General features: G+C 33.5%; 1 non-coding gene across 1 annotated transcript; it reads right to left on the bottom strand.

Annotated features, from left to right (window-relative positions):
- Positions 1 to 22,424: 22,424 nt before the first annotated feature.
- Positions 22,425 to 22,531, bottom strand: LOC112084983. Its single transcript, XR_002898628.1, has one exon. It is a non-coding gene; the product is annotated as a small nucleolar RNA R71 (small nucleolar RNA).
- Between the last annotated feature and the right edge of the window lie 1,718 nt (positions 22,532 to 24,249).

The following is a 24,249-nucleotide window of genomic DNA, read 5'->3' as shown; positions in this document are numbered from 1 at the left end:
TTTTTAATAAAAAACTAATAAAATTATTTGTTTTTCTTTGTATGTATATGTGTGTGTTGGTTTTTTTTTTGTTATTTCATTCAATACAATTCGTTCAACAAAACAAAAGTCTTTTTTTTTTATGAGACAATGATTATGCAATTTACAGTTATTAAAAACACTTATCATCACTGATATTTAAAAATAAACCTAATTTGTTATGTTTAACTTCTTTTAAAAAACGTTATGCATGTATTCATATCCACCGACAAAAAAAAAATTGGTTGTGCATTTCAAATTTATCAAAAATTTGTCATAATAGATTCTTTTTTGTTAAAAAAAAATCTATTTTTTTATGCTTTTCTCCTACCAAAAAAAAAGAATATAGTTGTACATGTATTGTAGTTAGTTGACAAAAAAAATCAGACATTTATTTTTTGTGCATTTCAGTGTTATCAAAACCATATCATCATAGTTTATATATATATATATATATATATTTTTAAATTTAAATTGTTTTACATTCCTTCCCTACAAAAAAATAGTTGTTCATGAATAGTACTCAGTCGACAAAACATTCAGAACTTTATTATTGTGCATTTCAAAGTTATCATAAACTTTATCAACATTTTTTTTCTTTAAAAAATTAAAAAAAAATCTAAAATTTCTGGTACGCTTCGTCCTCTATAAATACAGAGGCTCCATTCACCGTTTTCATGCAACACCAACACATATCCTCCATACACAGCTTCAGGTTCTGCAAACCGACTTTGACATTCATATACGAGTGATTAAATATTTCAAATCTCAAACTGTAACTAACTGAACAGGAACCGAACAGATAGCCTTATCGATACCTAAGAAAACCTAAAGTACTTTTTTTGGTCGACACCTAAAATACTTTATATCCACAACAATATTAGATACATTTTCATTTAAAATAACCAAAAATACCATAATTAAAATTATAAACCCGAAGACTTTAGTTTTTCAGATATTTTGAGTACTTTCAGTTGGTCTGATTGGTAGCATTTAAGGGGCGGTTGGCAAGGGTGGTTGAAAAAATGCTACCAATCAGCAACGTCGGTTGGAGAAAGCGTTTAAAATCATAGTTGTAATCAGCGTATTGAAACGGGCAGTTGAAAGAAGATTCGGGCGGTTGGAGATTAATTTTCAGACGGTTACAAACTGTATCAAAATGGGTGTTTGGAACAAACGAGCGGTTGTAGTCAGAGTTTTTTTTAATAATAAAATTTATGGTTTGATATTAATTTTAATAAGAAACTAGTAAAATTATTTATTTTTCTTTGTATGTATATGTGTGTGTTGTTTTTTTTTTTTGGTTATTTCATTCAATATAATTCATTCGACAAAACAAAATTATTTTTTTTATGAGATAATGGTTATGCATTTTACAGTTATTAAAAACACTTATCATCACTGATATTTAAAAAGAAACCTAAAATTTATTATGTTTAACTTCTTTAAAAAAAGTTATGCATGTATTCATGTCCACAGACAAAAGAAAAATAAAATGGTTGTGCACTTTAAATTTAGAGTAATTGCACGAAATACACATAGAAACTTTCGAATTTAAGTGCCAGTAAAACGATAATGTGCCAACAAACTGTTCATGGTGGAAAAGTCTGAGAGACTCCTATATTAAAAACTCGAAAGCATTAGGAGTGGGGCCCTCTCAGGTTGCGTGTTGTCAGGGAACCAACAACAATATCCAATGTTTGAGATTTCTTTTTCTTTTTAGATAAAAATTTATATTTCGCTTACTCTTATTCTATTTCACTATTTTAGAGAAGTGAAGGGATTTTTAGGGTTCACGCAAAAACAGTTTTCGTTAGCTGTCAGTGTCCACTTTTTGGTTCTTTGAGAGAGCCATTGTTAGGTTTTTTATAAGGCACCGTCTAGGTATTTCTTGTGTGAGCGAATCCCCGTTTGGTATTTATGTTTATCTTCGTTGTGATTAATTTCAGGGGTTTATTTGGCAGATGTCAGAAATCGAACTACCTAGAAGGATTATTTCTGCGGGTGACGAGCCTTGGGGTTAGAGGGTGATAACCTACCAGAAATTCACGATTATTCAAGACCTCGTTGCAGTTTTAGACGATGATGAGCTCGATTTCATCAGAGATTCGCCGCTCGGGAAATTGCTTGATATACCGTCGAAGCCGGCGTGGTATGGGACATTCGGCTTATTTTTATTAGCTCGTCAGCCAGAGGTTAAGCGGAAGAACGAAATCTGGATCTTATTCGCCGGCAATCCCATCAGGTTCTCGCTTAAGGAGTTCAAAATTGTTACTGGGTTAAACTGGGGGAAATTTCCACCGAATGAGAGCAAGAAAAGGAAATCACCACACTATCATAACTACGACAAGCTTTTCGATAATAAGGAAGACATCACTATTGAAAGGGTTATTTCTATTCTCAAAAACAAATGCAACTTGGATAAAGAGTCTCGGATCATGATGGCATGTCCTGTGTTGGTTGATGGTATTTTAGTCCCTACTGTCCAGTTCCCTCGAGCGAAAGTTTTCAAGGAGCATGCTGAAATGACGGAGGATATAGCGGCGTTCATGGAATACCCGTGGGGGCGATTGTCGTTTGATATGATGGTGTCGTCCATTAAGGAGAGAGATCTTTGGAAACTTGCAAATGAAAACGTAGCTGTGGAGGGATTATTTGCTGCCCTTCAACTAGTAGTATTGGAAGCTGTTCCTGCCATCATGGATTGTCTGAATCCAGGTGGATCTGCTGAGGTGTACACCGATGATGATTTTGTTCCCCATCAGCGCCACCATCTCCAACTTAAGCTCAACCACGCACTTGAAATCGATGAGTCATGCAAGGTACATGTTGTTCAGTATTAGGATGAGTTAGATATTAGCCATAAACTTGGAAAAGCAACACCTTGAATCGTTAGCTGTTATTATGGACTGGAAAGGTTATCTGCTAATAATTTTTATCTGATAATAGTATTATTGCCTATAGATAACTCATGGAGTAGTAAATGCAAAATTTCGAACTATAACAGTTGACGATAAACTAGTTATCTTGAATCTAAGAGTTTCCGGGATATGTTTTCTTTATATATCCCGTCTGTTATGTGGACAGGTTCGCATTAGCAGTATTATTCGTCCACAAATTGAGTTCGACCCTGAGGAGGAAGATCTCAGTTGGGCGGATGACTCTCCGGACCCTAAGGTTGATAACATGCTCAAACTTATCTCCAAGGGCTTCATATTCAAGAGCGAAATGTTTGTGGGTGATAGGAAACCATCCGAAATTTTTGTGAAAGCAAAGAAGAGGAGAGGTGTTCATGGCATGACTGGTCCTAGTCGCAAGGGTAAGGAGAAAGCAGGCTCCAGTTCTAGTGCAACTCTGGAGGAAACCAGTTTGTTATCTGACATTGTTATCACATGACATTTGTTAACGACAGTCGTGTAACTCCACGTTCAGTATACGTTTAACGCTTCCCTCAAGTAAGAGTAATCTTAACCGTTTAACTTAGTTATCAGCTGACTATCATCTCCCATTGTTAACCATATAACGTGTTAGTTTTCTAACTGCACATGCGGTATACATTCTCATTGCAATATATAAGGAAACAAGTCATTTTCAGAACTTAGTTAACAGCTAACTATCATCTCCCGTTGCAGTTATAGTACGTGCAATACTTTGATACCGAACCAATTTTGTTGTGCCAACCGGTACGTTTTACTTTACATAATCAATGACCAACGGCAAACAACCCTTACATTTCATTAACAGAGTTTGTGGATATTACAATGGTTTTCGGTTCACAAGAAAAGCATTGTGGATATTTTAATGGTAACGCTGCGGTTGAGGCGTGTTTACCCAAAAGGAATCAACTTTGAAAAATGACCCCATTTCTTACTAGCAACGGGGTCATCTCCAAACTTAGTTCAGGGAGGTTGGTCTTCCTAAAGTGATCAATATGTATAGTTGAAAATTTGATCACGGTCGATATAGCTTAACACTCCAAGCAGATCCATATTTCACACCTTCTATTGCCTGGACATGCAACCGATATTTACACATTCCTTCCTCGCTTTATTAGCTGCACCTCAAGGGCCCTGAAAAAACCATGTAAGACGAGACATATCGTTTTAATAAAGTCCCTGTTAGAACAGATGTTGGTTATACAGGTACTAATGGAATTTTACCGGTATTGGCCCTTTGCAGGTGGACTTGTTATGACCACGCACCCGGCATCTTGTACACCTTCGCCTTGCCACACGCTATTGTAAAGCAGACATATAATTAGACTTATTCTCGCCAATGACAGATAACTCTATATGTTCAGCTATACATAACATTATTTACCTTAAATTCACCACTTGAGAAGATACGACTCTTTCTAGGACGTCCTAAAGGACGACGCACATTGGGAGGTCCTAGGCGCTCTCCACCAGCCTCGTTAGCCGCACGCTCTAGTGTGTCCATATCGGGAACATGCATAATCATTGCTGTGTACGCTAGCCTGCGATATTCGACGGTGTAATGGACTCTTACCAGAGATTCCACTCTTACTCCTTCACGAATACCAGCTGCAACGGCGTGTTCACAAGGGATTTCGAAAAACTGAAACTCCCTGCAAGTGAAAGATTGTTCCGACAAATGAAAAGAAAAAGAAACATCCATCGCATCACGAACCTCATATATGCCATCTCTTATCTTCATAACAAAGTAACCAGCAGATTTCTTGAAATTTTCCATGATCATCTCCTTCAGCTTGGGGTTGAACGTCGTTGTCCTTGTTAGCAGCTTCACGTCTGAGGGCAAACCAAGAAACCAATGTAGTACGTATGGTTTCAAGTATTGAAATCACAGGGAAATCACGTGCCATAGTGAGAACGTTGTTAAGGTATTCTGAGATATTGCTTGTCATAACATTGTATCTTTCTCCGACAAAATGGGAGCGTGTCCAATGCTCAAACCCAATGTTGGCCAGATAATCGGCGCAAGCCTCGTCTATAGCTCTTATCTCCTCAAACATCCTATTGAATTTGCTCGGACGATAAGCTCGGGCTGCTTGCGAAGTCATATGGCTTAGCATTTCTGACTTAAAATGTGTAACCACATTTCGTTGCAAGTGAACAATACAGGCTGCATGTGAGGATATTGGATATACCTACACAGTATGCGTTATTGATTAGTTAGAATAACAGACAACAGAGAGCATTGTCCCATGTATAAAAGAAAACGCACAGCTTTAGCAACATAAGATAAGATTATTGTTATAAGCTAACCAGATTTTTCGATAACTACTACTTACATTAACGGTTTTTATAGTTATCAAGTAATATAGTTTGGCCGAAGTTCAGATACCTTAATGTCTTCTCCAAACAAATTTTACATTTACTGTTTTATTATATAACTTACTGATGTCAGCAGTTTTAAAGTTACCTTCCAAATTTCTATGTAGATTGATGAATGGCAGTCCAAAACAAACACCAAATCTGGTTCGTCTGGCACTATTTCCTAGTGTTACGGAGAAACTATTCCCACGCTGCATCGTTTCACTATCCACTACTGGGAAGCCCAGAGGAAACACTTGGAAGTTTCCATCTTGTGCACTCGCCGCTACTAGACATCTGCCATAGCGATTACGCAGATGTGTCCCATCTATAACAATGACTTTCCTCATGAATTGATATCCTCTAGCGCATGTGTTTACCGAGAAGAACAGATATTTGAATCGCTCTACTCTTGACTGGTCTGTTTTAGTCTTCAGTCCAACCACCGAGTTTGGATTTGCCTGTAGGAGCAACTTGAAGTACGCTGGCAATGCCCTATCCATTGCAATTTCCCGCGCTCTCCACGCCTTCTAATAGCTCACGTGGAGACTGAATTCATGTCTGCACAGGCGACAAAGTTCAAAAGCATGTGGACCTCTCCCCTCTACTCCATACTTGGCCCTCATCAATTCCCATATAACGATAGTTGTTGCCTGCCAATGGAACCTTCCGCGGACATCAACTCTGCAGGTGTGATCTAGTGCAACACTACGCATATTTATCATATTTGAAGTTGAACTGATTATTGATCGCGTGAATATGGAGCTTCAGTTTGCAATCCTCCTTGTTTTTGAACACACGACCAATGAAAACTTCATCTCCTTCGTAATCGATGTCGTGTAGGCACAATACAATGCATCTGCTGATAAAAATGTTAGTTATTTGGAACACTAACTGTTTCAGCTAACTCTGTCAAAACTCGTATATTTAAATTGAAACTAGATGTGATAACATTTATGTGGGGAATATTACTTATCAGATAACTTTATTAACACTTCAATAATTTAATCATCTTATTACCTTCCCCGATAGAGTCGTCGAAATATGGAGCGCATCCCGCGCATGCATGACTGGAACCTTGACCTCTGCCATTGGGATTTGCGGTTCACCCAAACGAATGATTGGCCTTGGCAGGTTTCTACTCTCAGGTACTTTTTCACGACGTTCGTGCATTACACCCTTCCCCTTATCCATAATGTCTCTCACACTCTCACCTGCAGCGTCGCCACCTGTTACAAAGGTTCCATCACTACGTTGTAGTGGCACACCTTCTAGGATTTGAGGTTCCATATTTTCGCCTGAAAAATGTTCTAACGCATCTGTTATATATTAAAGTAACCTAATTACTGTATGATTAATACATATAGAAATATTGCATCTTACGGTACCTATCAAAGAGATGGACATGTTCTGTTGATATTCAGCATCAATCATGACATCGTCGGACGGAGGCCCTTCACTGCTCTTAAATCTGTTTGAAGATGACGATGAAATTGTGGCCACCATGCCTGGTTGCATAGGCACCACATTCGGTGCAACAAAGGCTCCCGCAAGTGTTAGCTACAAAATGTTTTCAACCATTTCGGTTGATAACTGGGTCATTACATCCGCAGCTTCCCTAGCGGCACGGTCGTCAGCAGTCCTTATGTCAAGTCCTCCTGGAAATATCGCCATAGTTGGCGGACATCCATGTTCCATGATCCTTCATATTCAACATTTCTCCCATGATCACCTAATACTGTTCGGAGTGATGGCAGAACACTCTCATTTGTCCCACTTTCAGAGGCTATCGTCGGTCCTGCAATATCATTGACATCTTATGTTACTGTTAACAAAGTAATAAGTGCTACCTAACCACATATTAGGGCACATAGAAGTATTGACCTGTCATCTGGATTTGCATTGGATTCACACTAGCTCTCTCACTTATGGCCGCAAGGGGAGTAGTCATAGTTGTACCTATATCCCAGTTTACAGCAATTATTTAGCCCTTTAGTACAGGATTTATCAGCGTTTTTACTTTTCCAGATTTATTCTTACACTCTGATGTCGCTGTTCGTTGTGAAACCTCTCCTACCAATGGTGGTTTGTTAAAATATTGCAACCTGCACCGATAAATCTATTAGCGTTTGCCAAAAACATACTCTACATTTCGATAATCACTCTTAGTTTAGGACATACCAAAACCAGTAGATGGCAGCATTCTAATCATTGCAGGGGTTTGCGGTTCACTATTCTGTGTATTTGTTTGGCCTTCCATTGCAGCAGAAGTTGCGTTCCCTTTTTTCCCTTCTGCAAAGTTAACAACATAACAATATTAACCAATCTTATTCCGGGTTGTCGTCATGTTTCAAATTCCACACTTTCAAATGTAAGATCCTACCATTACGCATAACGTTATCCCAGTTTTCAATCGACGGCCCTCTCGCTCCCCATATCCCGGTTTTATGTATGTTAGCATTTGCCATAACACACGATTGACAAAGTTATCTACGAAATAGAATTTTGTGATAACTAAGTTATCTGTTTGTCACGTTATCATATACGTGGCCCTATTCAAAAACTTCATTTATGTATACCTACAGTTCGTTGCCAGTTAGCTCCAGATGTTATCTCCTCCACAGAGTTATCTGCCAACACAACAACATGTATGATAACTCTTCTAACACACACAATACATAAACATTACTTATTGTCTTTCATCAAATCGTCATTACCCCTACGCTGCAGCGGTTGACTCATAACAGGTCTGTTAGAAGCCGATAACAGGTTACCTGTTAACATTGCAAACAGCGGTATTTGTTAACCTCAGTATTTGTTAGACCAATTATCAATTTTTTTAAAAAGATACATTACACCCCAAAAACTAAAACCTATTACTGAGTTGGACATTCCAAATGCTTTGCCTGGGGGTGAACCTTAGTCTTCCATTCGAACTAAGCTGCAGCCCATCTCTGGTTTTTGTTTTCCCAACTTTACAGTTGCAGAGTATGAGTTTACATTCCTCTCTGTACCAAAAGGGATAACTCGCACTAGAAGAACCACCTCTTCCAAGTCAGCGCGGATGGCCAGGAACAAGGCTGTGTCCTCATCATCCACAACATGGATTGGATGATTCCTTTTCCCTTCAGGACCTAGCATCCATTGTGGCCACTGGTAAGACCATCTCCAACCCTACTCCAAATTTTACTCCAAAATAGAGTTTGGAGCAACATTCTCTCCAACCCTACTCCATATCTCACTCCAAAATGGAGTAAAAAATGAAGTTACTCCAAATATGGAGCAAAAAATAGAGTTTCTCCTTTTTTTTGGTCATGACTCCATTTTAGAGAAAAAATAGAGCTTACATTGGAGTAAAACACAACTCCATTTTGGAGTTACTCCAAAATAGAGAAAATTATGGAGTATACATTGGAGATGCTCTAAGTAAGCTCAACCTCATCGCCTGCCACTAGTCTGAGTTCTGATTTCACCGCAGCGTGGAACGTTTGAAAGTTGTCTTTTTCTTATATACTGATAACACCGTTAACGCCAGGTAAATCAGGTATGTGATCCCATTTCCCATCGTCACCTCAAACCCATTTTCCACGGACGAGTCGAATACTTAGAGCCATACCCTACAATATAAAGTGGAAAGGTTATTCACCTTCTTCAAACAATTTATGGTGGGGACTATTAAATTAGATGATAGCAAAATCCAAAAAAAAATAGCGATAACAATATTGTACAGATCACTTACCTGAAGAGCACTAACAACTCTGAATGCAAAGACCTGAATTTATTACTCTTCACCGTATTATCTCTTTTCTGCTTTACCACTGATACTCTTTTTGCTTTAAATGGTTATGGAGGCAACATATGTACCTCCATTAATATAGAAGGTAATCTAGGTGACCTTCTTTTACGATAACCAAAGGGAAGATAATTTTTACAGATAATCTACACAGGATATCTTCTTTAGTGGATGGTCTAGATTAATCGGCTGGGTGGCGTAAGATTTTCTTACAAGATACCCATTGTATTTTTTTATTTTATGTCCCCTCTGCAGATATATGTTTTAATGCACTTTGCAGTCTTTTTCTTCTGCCGACAGTAGGGGTACAACTGACTACAATGTTTTAACATCATTGTATTTTCTCTATTTCCACACATTGGTTCACATTTACTTAATTATTTAATCATCCGATGGTATTGACCCATTTAACTCTTAAATTTATCAAAAACTTTGTCATAAAAAAAATCTAAATTGTTTTATGCTTATGCCCTAAGAAAAAAAAAGAAAATAGTTGTGCATGTATTATAGTTAGTCACAAAAGAATCAGACATTTATTTTTGTGCATTTCAATGTTATCAAAACCATATCATCATAGTTTTTATAGTTTTTTTTTAAAAAAAAATCTAAATTGTTTTACACTCCTTCCCTACAAAAAAATAGCTGTTCATGAATAATACTCAGTGGACAAAACATTCAGAACTTTATTATTGTACATTTCAAAGTTATCATAAACCTTATCCGCATTGTTTTTCTATAAAAAATAAAAAGAAAATCTAAAATTTCTGGTACGCTTCTTCCTCTATAAATACGTAGGCTCCATTCACAGTTTTTATGCAACACGAACATATATCCTCCATAAACAGCTTCAGGTTTTGAAATAAAAAAATAGTGAACATCCATTTAAGGTAAGTGTTGTCGTCCTTTACTGTCTTAATAAGTTTAGTCACATTATTTTAGCAAATAAAAGTATTTCACATTATCTGTATATTAATATTACTATTTTCATTTGAAATGCACATTTGATAAAATAAATATTACTTGATTTTAATTTTAATAGAGTAATTGTTTTGAGCCTTTGATTACTATTTTTTCATATACGTAGTTAATTACAAATGGTAAGATTTTAATAAAAACATATTTATTTATTCATAAGATTCTGTGTCCATGCATGTAAAATTAGGTTGTTTAAATATAAAATATCTTTTTAATTACATCGTATATTAATCATTAAAGATTTCAAAAATTTAGTGTCACCATACATTAATTATTAAATATTTGAAAAGATTAGTGTCCTAATTATTAGTCTTTAATATTAATAAATAAATTTCATGCACTTATTATAATTATAGTATACTTATCTTAGATAATTCAATAAATTTTAGTGATTTTATTAAGTTTACTATTTAATATACACACATATATATAAATAATAGATTAATTACTTTCATAATTAATTCAATTTTTATAGGTTTTCCTATGACGTATGAGCAACGTCCGGAATCCTCACGACGTGTATCAAGACGTCGACGAGCATCAAGCACGAGATCAGCAGTTCCTTCGCGAACTCTGGTTTGTTATACATTATCATCAAGTGATAATTTTATAATAAAATGTTATTAATCATGTTTTTTAGAAAGACTATTGGAATGAGCATGAAGAACAATTATTGCTTGAATTATACGAACCTGAGTTATCAAAAGTGAATTACATTGCGGATAAATATAAAAAAACCGCAACGTACGAATATTTTAAACGGTTTAGAAAGGAAAACACGCATAAAACTCACAAGTGGGAGAAACTAAAGAACAAAATCGATACTTTAAAGAAAAAGCATAAGGCATGGCTAGACCTTATTAAGTGGACATGTGTAAGTGCAGATCTAATTTCTGGAAAGATTGAATTGCATGAAGCATGGTGGATACAACGTTTTTTTTTAGTTATATATGACACAATTCAAAACCAAATTGCAGATATGTTATGGGCAGATCATAAGTGAATGTTGCAAATTTTTATAAAACTTGAGGAGTTATTTTGATTTGTTTAAAAATTATTTCAGAAATAATAATTGTAATCTTTGTTTACTCAAATTTCATATAATAAAATTTAAATTATATATTATTGTATCATTTTATAAATAGTTTTGTTAAAAATAATTGTACAAATAGTTTTATAGTTTTACACTATTCAACCACTGTAATGCTACCAATCAATCTTAACTTTCAACCGCTTTCTGTTAAAAAATCATCTTTTCCAACCGTTATTTCTAATCATTTCTAATCGCCTCTTTTCTAAGCGCTTTTGCTACAACCGCTCAAAATTCTCTAACCGCATTGTTTAAACGGAGTCACCAATCGGATCCACTATTATAAGGGAATCATGTTTATGTCCAACAGAATTTTCTTAGTTTTCTACAATTCTATTTTGGATATCTAATATTTCTATTGCTAAAAATATTTTAAATTTGATTTACTTGCTTATTTATTTTCGAAAATTAATAAAATAATATATTTTAATTTTAATTTTAAAAATAATTCAGAAATTTTTATATTTTAATTTAATTAATTTAAGTTTTTTTAGATATATATTAGATTAATTATCAAAATTACAGAAACCAATTGTTATTATTTTTATAAAATTTTAATTTATGTTATATTTAAATATTTAAATTTAAATAATATTCTCATAATGATAAAGATGATAAAATATATATTATTATATACTATTTTTATAATCAATCAGTTTAAAATTTATAATTAAAAAGAAACATTTGAAATAGATAGTTAGAAGATGAATTCAACAGTTGAAAAATAGTTGGGCGATTACAAAATTCAGAAAATCTAATTAGTGACTACAATGCGGTTAAATTTTTTGAGCAATTATAAATAAAAAACAGTTAAAAAACGATTAGAATATTTAAAAAACGGTTAAAATGAGAGTGGTTGGTCTAGTATTAAGTTTGATGTGTTGAATAATATAATTACATAAAATTATTAGTAGAATTTTGTTTAACTGATTTATTATAAAAATAATCCAGTCATATATATAATTTAAATTTTATGATATGAAATTTGAGTAGCATAAATTATTATATTTTCATAATGCTAAATAACTAGATATACTAATTTATATTATTTATCTATGATCTGCTTGGTTTAAAAAAATAACAAAAAGTTGACACACATACACACACAAAAATGAATTTTACAATTCATTATTAATAAATAAAAAACTAACTACAAAACTAAAAATATCATTAAAAAAATTAAAAAACACTGGCTATAACAACTTAAAACTCTAAACACCAAAATCTTTTGATGCTTTTAACCACTCAAAAATAAACAGTCAACCGCTGAAATCATCTACCAATCACTCATTTCAAAAGCCTAGTTTAACTATGGCGTTAAACGGTTTATCCAACCACCCTTGTTGATTGGTAGTATTGTTCTTTTTTGTAGATTTTAAGTAATGCACATAAAATAGTTTGTTTTTATTCGTTGTGTGTTGTTTTATTTTTGCATTATACAAATACTATTTCAAAAATAATAACTATAATCTATGCTTACTCAAATTTATATATATCATAAAATTTAAACTATACTTTCTTGCATTATTTTAAAAATAATTATTTTAATCAAATTATACTAATAATTTTTTTTTGTAATTACCAATCAAACTTATTATTGAATTGTCTTCTCTTACTAAAACACACTTTTCAGTTTTCAACCACTATCTACCTTTTTAAACCACTTTCTCTATAACTGCTCAAAATCTTTAACTGCCTTGGTTAAACATGGTCACCAACCAAATTTTTATTCATGATCTATATAAACTTGATTTGTATTTTTTTTCATCAAATGATTATATTGAAATTTAAAGCCAAACATTACAACAAAATCGGTAACAGTAAAAATCTATCTGGAGTCTATAGCTCAAACAAAGGAGACAAACTGAAATACAAAGTCCAAACAGGGGAGAGAAAGCTGAAAAGCCTAAACAAGGAAGACAAGCAATATCCTAACATAATAGAAACGTGGAAAAAACCAACAAAAATTGATAATATCAAGCTAACAAAATAGATAGTATGTGAGTAAAGACGGAAATAGAGTAAGACAAACAATTTGTCTTATTAAACTTGCGGAGAAGATGTCGACTGAACCTTAATAAAAGCAACATTCACAAAAAAAAATAGGGAGGATTATTACACTAACCTTAGAAAGTATCTATATTACTCGTTCGACGCACTTTTATTTTTTTTACAAAACTAACCTAGCATACCTAAAACACCCTTTTCGCCTTTGTTGAAAAAAACCTAATTACGAAAATGCTATTACCTTTTTAATGCCACGTAGGCAGATTATGGCGCTCAAAATTTAATAAGTCTACCAAGCTATGACGATAGACTTATGAAATTTTGGTCAACGCAGAAATTTTGTTGGTAGATTTATTAGGTCGATGGTAGATTTATTAGAGAGTTGGTAGAGTTTTTAAATGTTGGTAGACTTATCTTGGTAGAGTTTTGACGAATGAGAGGTAGATTTATTATGTTTCGGTAGATTTGTTGTTATGAATGGTAGACTTGTCAAAAGTTTTGGTAGACTTGTTAAAAAAAGCATTGACTTGCTCGCGTAGTTGACTTTTTCGGTAGATTTATTGACAATGAAGTAGATTTATTTTTGCGTTGGTAGACTTATTTCCTTTAGTGGTAGATTTATGTGAAAAAGTTGTTAATACGTGCGGTAGATATATCTGTTTTATGGTAGAGTTATATATAGTTGGTAGAGTTTTCGCTTTTGTGGTAGATATGTTTGACTTGCGGTAGATTTAATTCCGTTAAAATTCATTCCGGTGAGTGGTAGATTATATGTTACATGAGGTAGACTTAAAAACTTTTGGTAGATTTATTTGTTTTGTGGTAGATATGTTTGTTTTGTGGTAGACTTAAATTTAAAATAAATTTCATTCTGGTTTGTGGTAGATTAATAATTACATGAAGTAGACTTACGAAATGTTGGTAGATTTGTTTGTATGTTTGGTAGAGTTTATGTAATTTGGTAGAGTTATCGAACGTATGGTAGACTTCTTAAAATAATAATGTGGTAGATTAATTAAGTTTGGTATTTACAAAGATAACCTTGATCTGGTAGACATATGACATGCTTATGGTAGACTTGTTTATATGGTAGAGTTATTTTTCATGCTTGAGGTAGACTTAGTAGATAATGTTTGGCAAACATTTGACTTTATGGAGTGAAATTACTTTTTTGTCCTTAAAGAATTGTTCTATCTACGAAAAAACCTAACGTTTGGTAGACTTGTTTTGAAGTGTCATATGTTAAACAAGTTTCGTACATATGGTAGACTTGTTCCATGGTTATATTTGAGTTGGTTTTGTTACCATTGACGTTTTCTTTGCATGAGTTTGCTAAGATTATGTCGGTTAACTGTGATTCGATCACAGATGATTATTGGTATTTACGATATAGATGCCATAATCAATGGTCAAAAATTTCTAACATGAATATTTTTTCTATGATATATATTTTCTCTAAGATAACTTTGTTTTTCATATTAACTTTGAACATATATGTCATATCTGTAATAACCATCTCTTAACTTATGATTTTTTTATTTTTATTTTTGAATATTTGTTACATTTAACTCTATTTACATAAACTCTTACAACATCATAATGTCAAAAAATTTTAGTCATGTGTTTTGATTAAAATTTTATTCAGTTATGATATACATCATAGTGAAAGTAAAAAAAATAAATTAAATTGAATAATAACATTACTAGCAAATGTGGTAAAAATGTGAAAATGTATGGGTCAATGTTTTACGACAAATATAATTTGAAAACAACAATATTATCATTTAAAATCTAATTATCATTTTTACAAATTCAAAATACAGATATACCATCAATTTCATAATCAATCTACCATTATTTCAAAAAAAATCTACCAAATGCAAATCTACAATTCATAGTAAAACATGTCGGATCGATGCTGGATATCCCATCAAAGATTTGTTCACTATGGCAAAGCTCATAATCTGTCAGAAAAAAATAAACAGATACTGTCATTCGTATATAAAATTCAAATATATACGACTGATAAATCTACCATAAACAACTAATAAATCTACCAAACACAAATCATTTTTCAAATAAGTTACCATTAAATGACTAATAAATCTACAAAACCACATCGTTTTACAAATAAGTCTATCATTAGATGACTAATAAATCTACCAAATGACATCGTTTTTACTCTAAAATAATTTTACCATCAAATAACTAATAAATCTACCAAACCATATTTCGTTTTCTAAATATCTACCATCAAATAACTAATAATCTACCAAACTACATATCGTTTTTCAAAAAAATCTACCATCACATATTATGAACTTTACAACAAAAAAATACAATAAATCTACCAAACTACTTATCGTTTTCCAAATATATCTACCAAACTTACATGAAACAAAAAAAATTAGGGTTGCGGGTTTTACAGAAAAAAACTTACACCGCCGTCAACCTCCGGGACACCACCATTTCTTCGAAACAACATCTGTCCAGTGCGGTTGTGCGCGATGCAGCGAGAACACCGCTTAAGAGTCGTGCCAATATTTCCGAGATCTCGAACACCAACAGTAAAACTCCTCCTCCGCCAAACAGAAAGTAGAAGACGAAGGGAAAGAGGAAGACGAAGAAGAAAGAAGAAAAAATAAGAAAATGAGAAAAAAAACAAACCTGAACAAGTTTCTGAATGGCGATTGAGGCAAAATCTGTGTGGATCTGTGAAACAAAAGGAAAGCTGTGAAGAGAAAGCTGTGAAAAAAGGGAAGCTGCCAAGTTATGAAGAAGAGCAGCTTCATGGGAGAAAAAAAAATTGGCGCAGGAGAAAGAGGGAGAGAAGAAGATGAATTAGGGTTTTTTTTTTTTAGTTTTTGGTTTTGTGTTTTTTTTTTTTGCTTTTTTCGTTTTAAAAAAATGTTTTTTTTCGTCAAAAAAAATTTTGATTTTTTAAAAAGTTTTTTTCGAAATTAAAGTTTTTTTGAAAAAAAAAAATTTATATAAAAAAAATCATAATGACATTTTCGTAATAATATTCAACATCTGGATAAAATGGACTTAAACCAACTTTATAAGGTTAGTCTAGTAAGCCCTTCAATATGTTAGGTTAGGTTTGTCATTTCATTAACCTTAAAGGTTAGTCTGAGGAATTTTCACAAAAAAATAAGACTGAAAAAAAAACTAAAAATAAATAGAACTTAACTAAACCATCTCTCGAAACCAGGTAAACGACGATGCTTTAACTCCGGATATCATTGGCAAATCTGCAAACTAAACACTATAAACCACATGACCCTCTGATCAATAGAACCAGACAACAATAGCAAAATAGCAGACGATGATGAATGCAGAGGAACTGCTCGACCAACAGAGAAATACAGACCCCTTTACCAAATACCACATGAGACTCAAAAAAAAAACAGATCTAGATTCAAAAAACCAAATCTAGAATTTCAGATCCATCTTCAACCCCTCATTCCAACCGATGAACCAGCAAAGAAAACAAATAAAAGAAAGCAACAAAAACTATCTACTGGTACCACCATCGGAAGGACGAAGACCGCCGAAGCAACAGGCCGACGAAAATGTCACCAGAAAAATTCACCTTTTGCTAGGATTTTTAATTTAACCATTTCATGAGTTACTTTATATATTTCATAATAAATGTCGTTATATATATTTTATTGTATTTACGAACAAAAAGATATATAAATATATATATATATAGTTTACTGTAACTTTTGTCAGTGATATCTAATATACCTCGGTCAAAGTGAACAAGAGTTTAAAACAAAATGTAATTTAACTGACGAAATATATTGAAATAACATTTATACTGGAGAAAAATTTCTTTAGAAAATATAGATATCAATATCGATTATCAAAATAATTTCTATACTATTATTTAAGTAATTATTTACATGAATAAACTTTTATATATAAGATATTACATGAAGCATTTACATTAGTAAAACTTTATTTGTAAGATATTACATAAATGAATTTTATAAATGTAGAAAACTCAATTATATACTAGATTTTAACCCCGTGCGTCCGCACGAGAATGTTTTATTTTTTATTTCTAATATAAGTTGCATTTATCTTTTTTATTTAGATATAATTTGTTTTTGTTATTTATTTTTTTAAATAAAAAATTGTTATCATATTTTAATTTTAAACAGTAAAATTTGTATATTAGTAGAATAAGAGTATGCGTTAATTAAGTATACATTGATTTAATATTAATTATAAACTTTGTTATTATGTGAATTTAAATTTACACATAATAAATCTATATATATCTATAAATTTGCTAATCCATCCGTTTAGTTGTCTTAAATCATTTTTAATATCTTACATGTTTTGTCAAACTAACCCGTATAAGACTATAATTATAATTGTATAACCCTATAAATATTTACTAATATGGAATATTTGGACCAATTGATTATGAAAAAATATAATAAGATATTTATTTATTATTTGTGCTATTTAAAAAAAATAAATATATATATATATATATAAACTGACTAACCTGTTAGTTTAATTGTTTTAAATCATCTTAATATCTTACATGTTTTAATAAATTAACTCATGGACCTTAAATATATTTATATATATATATATAACTCTAATCAGCTCGATCATATTATTGTATAATATAAATATTTATTAATATCAAATATTTAATATTTTAGACTAATTGATTATGATAAAATATGATAAAATATTTATTTACTATACATTTTTATAAAAATATTATTTAAATTTAAAATTTTAAATTAAATCTCTCCTGTATTTAAGAAATTTTAAAGTATTAAAATTATTATCTAAATTTTCGTAATAAAATTTAATTATAATTTGTTTTTGAATTTTTTGATTGAATGCAAATTTTTGTAATTAAATTTAATTAAATTTCTAATAATTTCAAATTTAAATTAAAGATGAGCTAGATTTTAGGAAATCTAAAAATATCTAAATTAATAACTAATTTTCGGAAATTAAATATAAAAATAAAATAAATATTATAAAAAAAACTTTAGAAGTGTTTGGATGCAAGCACTAAATGTGCTTCTGTTTTAATAGAATAGATAGAGATAGTTCGTAGATAATATGAATGAGTAATTTGACCTGAAATTCTTAACAAATAAATGTGCCTTAATAAAATTAGTATTTAACACAACCACTACAAGAAAACAATCGAGTTCCATCAACGTAAATTTAAGTCTCATTTACGTCAATTTTACGATGTCAACAAATTTCATAGTAACTTTGACATAAAAATAAATCGTCGTAAATGTGTCGTAAACTTACGATAAACTTACGACGAAATAAAGATGAATATAATTTTCGTCGTAATGACGATGTGATATTTACATCAATTTTATGAGGAATTGTTTTTTTTTATTATTTCGATGTAATGTCAATGTTAAATTTGATTTCGATGCCATCTCATCGATCCAGCTCTCTTTTTAATTGATCCATGAAATAGACAAGTTAAAGATCTCCATGACGATGACACTGAAGAAGAAGAAAATTTAGATGAATTTGATGAGAGTGATGATGTTGATAATGATGATGATTTAGACAATGCTGACCAAAACACATCATCAGAGGAGTCTGAAATATATATATATATATATATATATATATATATATATATATATTAGCTTTGTGTTTGTTAATGAATATTGATTTTGTTTTAGATGAGATTACTTAAATCTCTTACTTGTTCTTAATAAGAATGTTGATTTTGTATTCAACTGTTTGACTTTTACGTTGATTTTACGATAATTTTCACAAATCATCGTAAAATCGATGTAAATTACATCGAAATTACGTCAAATATAAAAATCATATAATTATAATTTTCTCCCGATTTAATGTTTATGTCTAGTTAACTAACCCTTGTCTAAAGATTTCATCCAAAAAAGTGAAGTGTAAAAAGGAAAATTAGCGTACCCTAGGTTAGGGTTAAATGTTTACATTGATTTTATGTCGAAAGAGTCCAAATCCCCGTAAATTCAATGCAAAGTTTTAACCCTAACATAGGGTATGATTATTCTCCACTTTTAACTTCACTTTTTTGATGAAATTTATTACATTTTTATAAGGTGATATAAATAATAAAACAGAATAGAAAAAATATACAACTATAGATTTTAACTGTTACATCGATTTTGCGATGAATGTCATTTAATCGTCGTAATATCGACGTAATTGTCAACCCCTAAGTTTTGAAAACATCATTCACAATGGTTTAAGCATGTTTTTACTGTTCAAACTAGCATGGTATCACTTCTTAGAATGTATATATTAGTTTCTGATAAAAACAAATTTTTTTAAAAAGTATAGAGAATGCATGCATGTTATCAAGTTCTTATAAGTATATATGTACATTGATGAAAGATATTAATCTTTCAACATAATTATATAAAATATTGTAATATTTACTATTATATGTAATCAACTCATACACACTCTCCATTGTTGCATAAGGAAAACTTTCTACATGTTAGAACTTAAAAATATGAAATTTTTATGAATTTACCATCAAAATTATCATCATAAATTTGACGTAAATTTACATCAAATTTACAATGATTTCAATAATTTATAATTATTAAATTATTTAGAAATCGTCAGAAAATCGACGTAAATTTACGTCAATTTTATGACGATTTCGATGTCACATCGACGAAAACCACAAATTCTGACATATGTGTCAGTCTAATATGGTAAAACAACGGCCGCTACTTAGCGACGAATTTACGAAGAATCAACGTAAAATTTACGTCGAATTTACATCGATCTTTAATTCTCTATATACTAACCCACTTCCTCCCCATTTGGACGCTCATACACTTCTCTCTCTAAAATCTTTTTAAAATCTCTCTACTATCTTTCTACAATCTCTCCACTCCTCTCTCCCTAAAAAAGGTATGCTTTTATTTATTTATATATTTTAATTAAACAGCTTTAGAATTGGAACAGAATTATATATTGGAACGGAATTATATATTTAAGACGGAATTAGTATATATATATAACGGATTATGTAGGACAGAACATAATTGTTAAATTTGTTTTTGTTTTTATGTTTTCTAGATATGGCTCTACGTAAGACTCACTATCATCACTTTTTGAGCGATGGTGTTACTTTCGGTTCGAGGACGGGCACTGATATATCATGGTTTTTATGGTTTTAAACCATGGTATATGTCTTATTTATAGAGTCTTTCTAGTGTTTTTCGAATCTTTTGGAGTCTTTTCAGGTCATAGGTACGTTTGGAGCTTAACTGGAGACTTTGGAGCACTTTGGAGCTTAATCAGGATCAAATTCGTCAAGTATGGATTTTGTGCTTTAGTGACGCTCGACACCATGGAGAGTGACGCGCGACACTTGTTGCAGAAATAAGGAAAACGTGATTTTGTTTCCTATTTGAAGAAGGAGTTGGGCCCAAACGTTTTCAAGGAAGCCCAAAACGTGTCTTAGAGATATATATAGGGTTTTTATTCCCTTTTTACGAACACCTTAGATTTTCTTAGAGAGAGTTTTTGTTTTTGAGAGTTTTTGGGGAGACAAGTCTGAAACTCTGTTCCGGAGAGAGAAGATTTCGAACCCCTGTTTATTAATCTATTTACTGCTTACTGCAAGCTATTCAATCATGCTTATTGCTTCAATCTCCATGTCTGAGTAGTTTGCTTGTTAGGTTTAGGGTTCTCATAAAGGATTTCATTGGATGTTAGATTGATTGGTTAGTTAAGGTTCATAATCTATTTAGTTCTTCACCATAGGTGGTTCTTAAAGCTAATTCTGGACTGGCCACCTAGAACTTAGATCTTAGGTTAATTGATTGACACGGAAGTGTAATTGAATAACTGGAAAGAACCTAGGGTGAGCAAAGTAGCTATTCGCAAAGGAATTTGGTTTAGATACTTTGTAAACATATCGAACTTGAGCATTAAAGCTGGTTTAAATCTTTAGGGTTTGCAAAGGAATTTGGAATTCTAGGATTTTGACTTAGATAATTCTCACAACGGAAGTTGGTTAATTATAATTCTGTGATTCGAGTTCAAAAACTGTGCTTAAACCTGAACCCTGACTAATCGATTGATCTGCATGCATTGATTTCCTGAGAAACGCCCTAAGCCTAATCTCCATCCATCTGAATCTTACAAACCGTTTTTATTGCTGCTTAGTCTAATTCTGTTGCATTGCTATTTATTTACAATATTTCTGCTTAGCGTAATTCAATCTCTATAAGGTTTATTGAGTGATCTCTTGTCTCTGTGGTTCGACCCCTACATACTACAACTGCACATCTGTGCTCTTGCAGAGTAGCTTAGGGATTAAACTTTGAGCAGATCAAGTTTTGGCGCCGTTGCCGGGGACTTGATTTCGCCATTTAACCTAGTTTTTGAAGTTTCGACTAAGTTTTTCGACCTAGTGTCGAGCGACACCCTTTTTTTTATAACCTAGTTTACTTATTTCGTTTTCTCTCTTTGTTTTTGGTGTTTCAGGTTTATGCATACTCGTGGAACCAGGAGCAACAAGGACATCCCGCTAGTGAATTTGAGCAACGAACAGCTAGCTGAGTTAGAGCGAAAGAAGCGGAAAGCAAGAGATCCGGCAATGATGGAAAACGCCAATGGACTTGTTCGTGATGATGATGGAACCTGGAGAGACCGAGAGGGTCATCTGTGCAATGCGAGAGGCCAAAGGATTGATGGAGATGGTAACATCATTCCACCAGCTCCTTTACCAGTGGATGTTGTTGACCAGAATCCACCACCTGCACCGCGTGGGAATGCTGCGATCGTTCCACAACAGAGGAACGTTCCAGAGGATCGGAATGCGAGGGAACCTGCACCTGCAGCTGGACGTGGACGAACACTTGGAGACTACAACAGGCCTGAGCAGTTCTATGCAAATCGTTCTGCGATTCGCGCCCCTGCGTTTCAAAGAAACGATTTTGAGCTGAAACCTGTGTACTACACTCTTGTGGGTCAGCATCCTTTCCATGGCCACTCTCATGAGCACCCTATGGATCACATCGAGAGGTTTGAGGACTTGGTCACCAGCATCAAATACAATGGAGTGTCCAACGATTTCCTCCTCTGCAAGCTGTTTCCTTACTCTCTTGCTGGAGAAGCAGCTAACTGGTTGAAGCAGTTGGAGCCAGGATCACTCACTACTTGGGAAGAGACCAGGAATGCCTTCCTGCACAATTTTTTCGATGATGCTAGGTCTGAGGAGTTGAGGACGAAAATTTCAACTTTTTCTCAGGAACCAACTGAAGCATTCAAAGCTTCTTGGGTGCGATTCAAATCGTACCAACGAGACTGCCCCCATCATGGCTTCAGCGATGTGCAATTGTTGGGTATCTTTTTCAGAGGTATCGACTGGAGGTATCAGATGGCTCTTGATGCAGCGAGCAATGGAAACTTCAACACCAGATACCCAGACGAAGCTGTTGAGCTCATCGAAAACTTGGCATCTAGCAATAGTACCAAGAATGCAGACTATCAACGAAGGAAGCAGGCTGGGAACATGGATGGATCGCAAATTGCTGAGGTGAAGGCTAAGCTTGACTCTGTGCATAGCCTTCTTGTGGGTAAGAAATCTGTCAGATACACTGCAGGAGTTCAGAATTTCGGACCAGATGAAGCTTTTGAGGAAGAGGATGTTAACTTCATCAATGGAGCTGGATTTCAGGGTCAGAGATTTGGTTATGGGCAAGGGAACACGAATTACAATGGAAATAAGCAGAGGAGTACCTTCACAGGTAATCAGAACTCTTCTGGTTACAGCTCCAAACCTCAGTACCAGACATCCTACTCCAACAACAGTTTTTCAAGGAACTATGGTTCTCCTCCTACTCAAACTCCAGATAATGAGGTGAAGTCTATGCTGGAACAGATCTTGGAAGGTCAGCAGAAGATGACTGTGGATTTCAATGGGAAGATTGATGCTCTGTATCTGGATCTGAATGGAAAAATTGAAGTTCTGAACACTCATGTCAAGAAGCTTGATACTCAGGTTGCTCAGACTGCAGAGTCTGTAAAAAGGCAAGAAGGATTCCTTCCTGGGAAGACTGACACCAATCCTAGGCATTACTGCAGTGCCATCTCGTTAAGGAGTGGTAAGAAGTTGACTCATGTGCTTAAAAAGGGTGTTTCTGAGGATGAAATCGTGGAGTTTGACGAATCTGAAGAAAATTTCGAAGTTGCAGAGCCGGTGTCGAGCGACACCACAACCAGTGTCGCGCGTCACCAATTGCAGAGCAACGCTGATATTGCTCAAAGTCCAAAATCTGCTGAAGAAAGAGTCTACAAACCTAAGGTTCCTTACCCAAGGAGTCCTAAGAAGTCCAAGCAGGAGATAGATGATGCCAGATGCAAGGCTTTGATGGAGAAACTTGTGATTGAGATTCCTTTGGTTGATGCTGTGAAGATTGCTCCTACTCTCAGACACTATGTGAAGAAGATGGTGACTAATAATGTGGGTCATGAGGAAGGAGCGATGATGATCTCTGAACATGTCAGTTCTGTGATTCATAATAAGATTCCAGAAAAGCTCTCGGACCCAGGAAGTTTTGTTTTGGACTGCTCTATCTTCTCAGAGAGGTTCAAGAGATCGCTGTGTGATCTTGGTTCGAGTGTCAACCTCATGCCACACTCTGTAGCTGTTAGCCTTGGGATGACTGACTTCAAGCCAACTAAGATCTCTTTGATCCTAGCAGATCGGTCTAAAAGAATCCCAAAAGGTGTCTTGGAAGATGTTCCAATCAAAGTTGGTGATTGCATAATTCCTACAGATTTCGTGGTTCTGCAATATGGAGAGGAACCCAAAGATCCTCTTATCCTGGGAAGATCGTTTTTAGCTACATCTGGAGCGGTGATTGATGTCAAGCATGGTAACCTTGATCTCCACCTGGGAGATACCATCATGACTTTCAAGATGGAGAAGCTGAAGGATCCCACCATAGATGGTCAGACATTCCAAGTCACTGCAATACCTGAAGTGATAATTGGAGATCAGAACGTGTTTGATGCTGAGATGGTGAGAGATCAATCTG

The sequence above is a fragment of the Eutrema salsugineum genome, unplaced genomic scaffold (genome assembly GCF_000478725.1).
Source record: "Eutrema salsugineum unplaced genomic scaffold, Eutsalg1_0 scaffold_4, whole genome shotgun sequence".
NCBI classification, from domain to species: Eukaryota; Viridiplantae; Streptophyta; class Magnoliopsida; order Brassicales; family Brassicaceae; genus Eutrema; species Eutrema salsugineum.
Note: the sequence above shows the minus strand (reverse complement) of the source record. Positions and strands in the feature narration are given on the sequence as shown.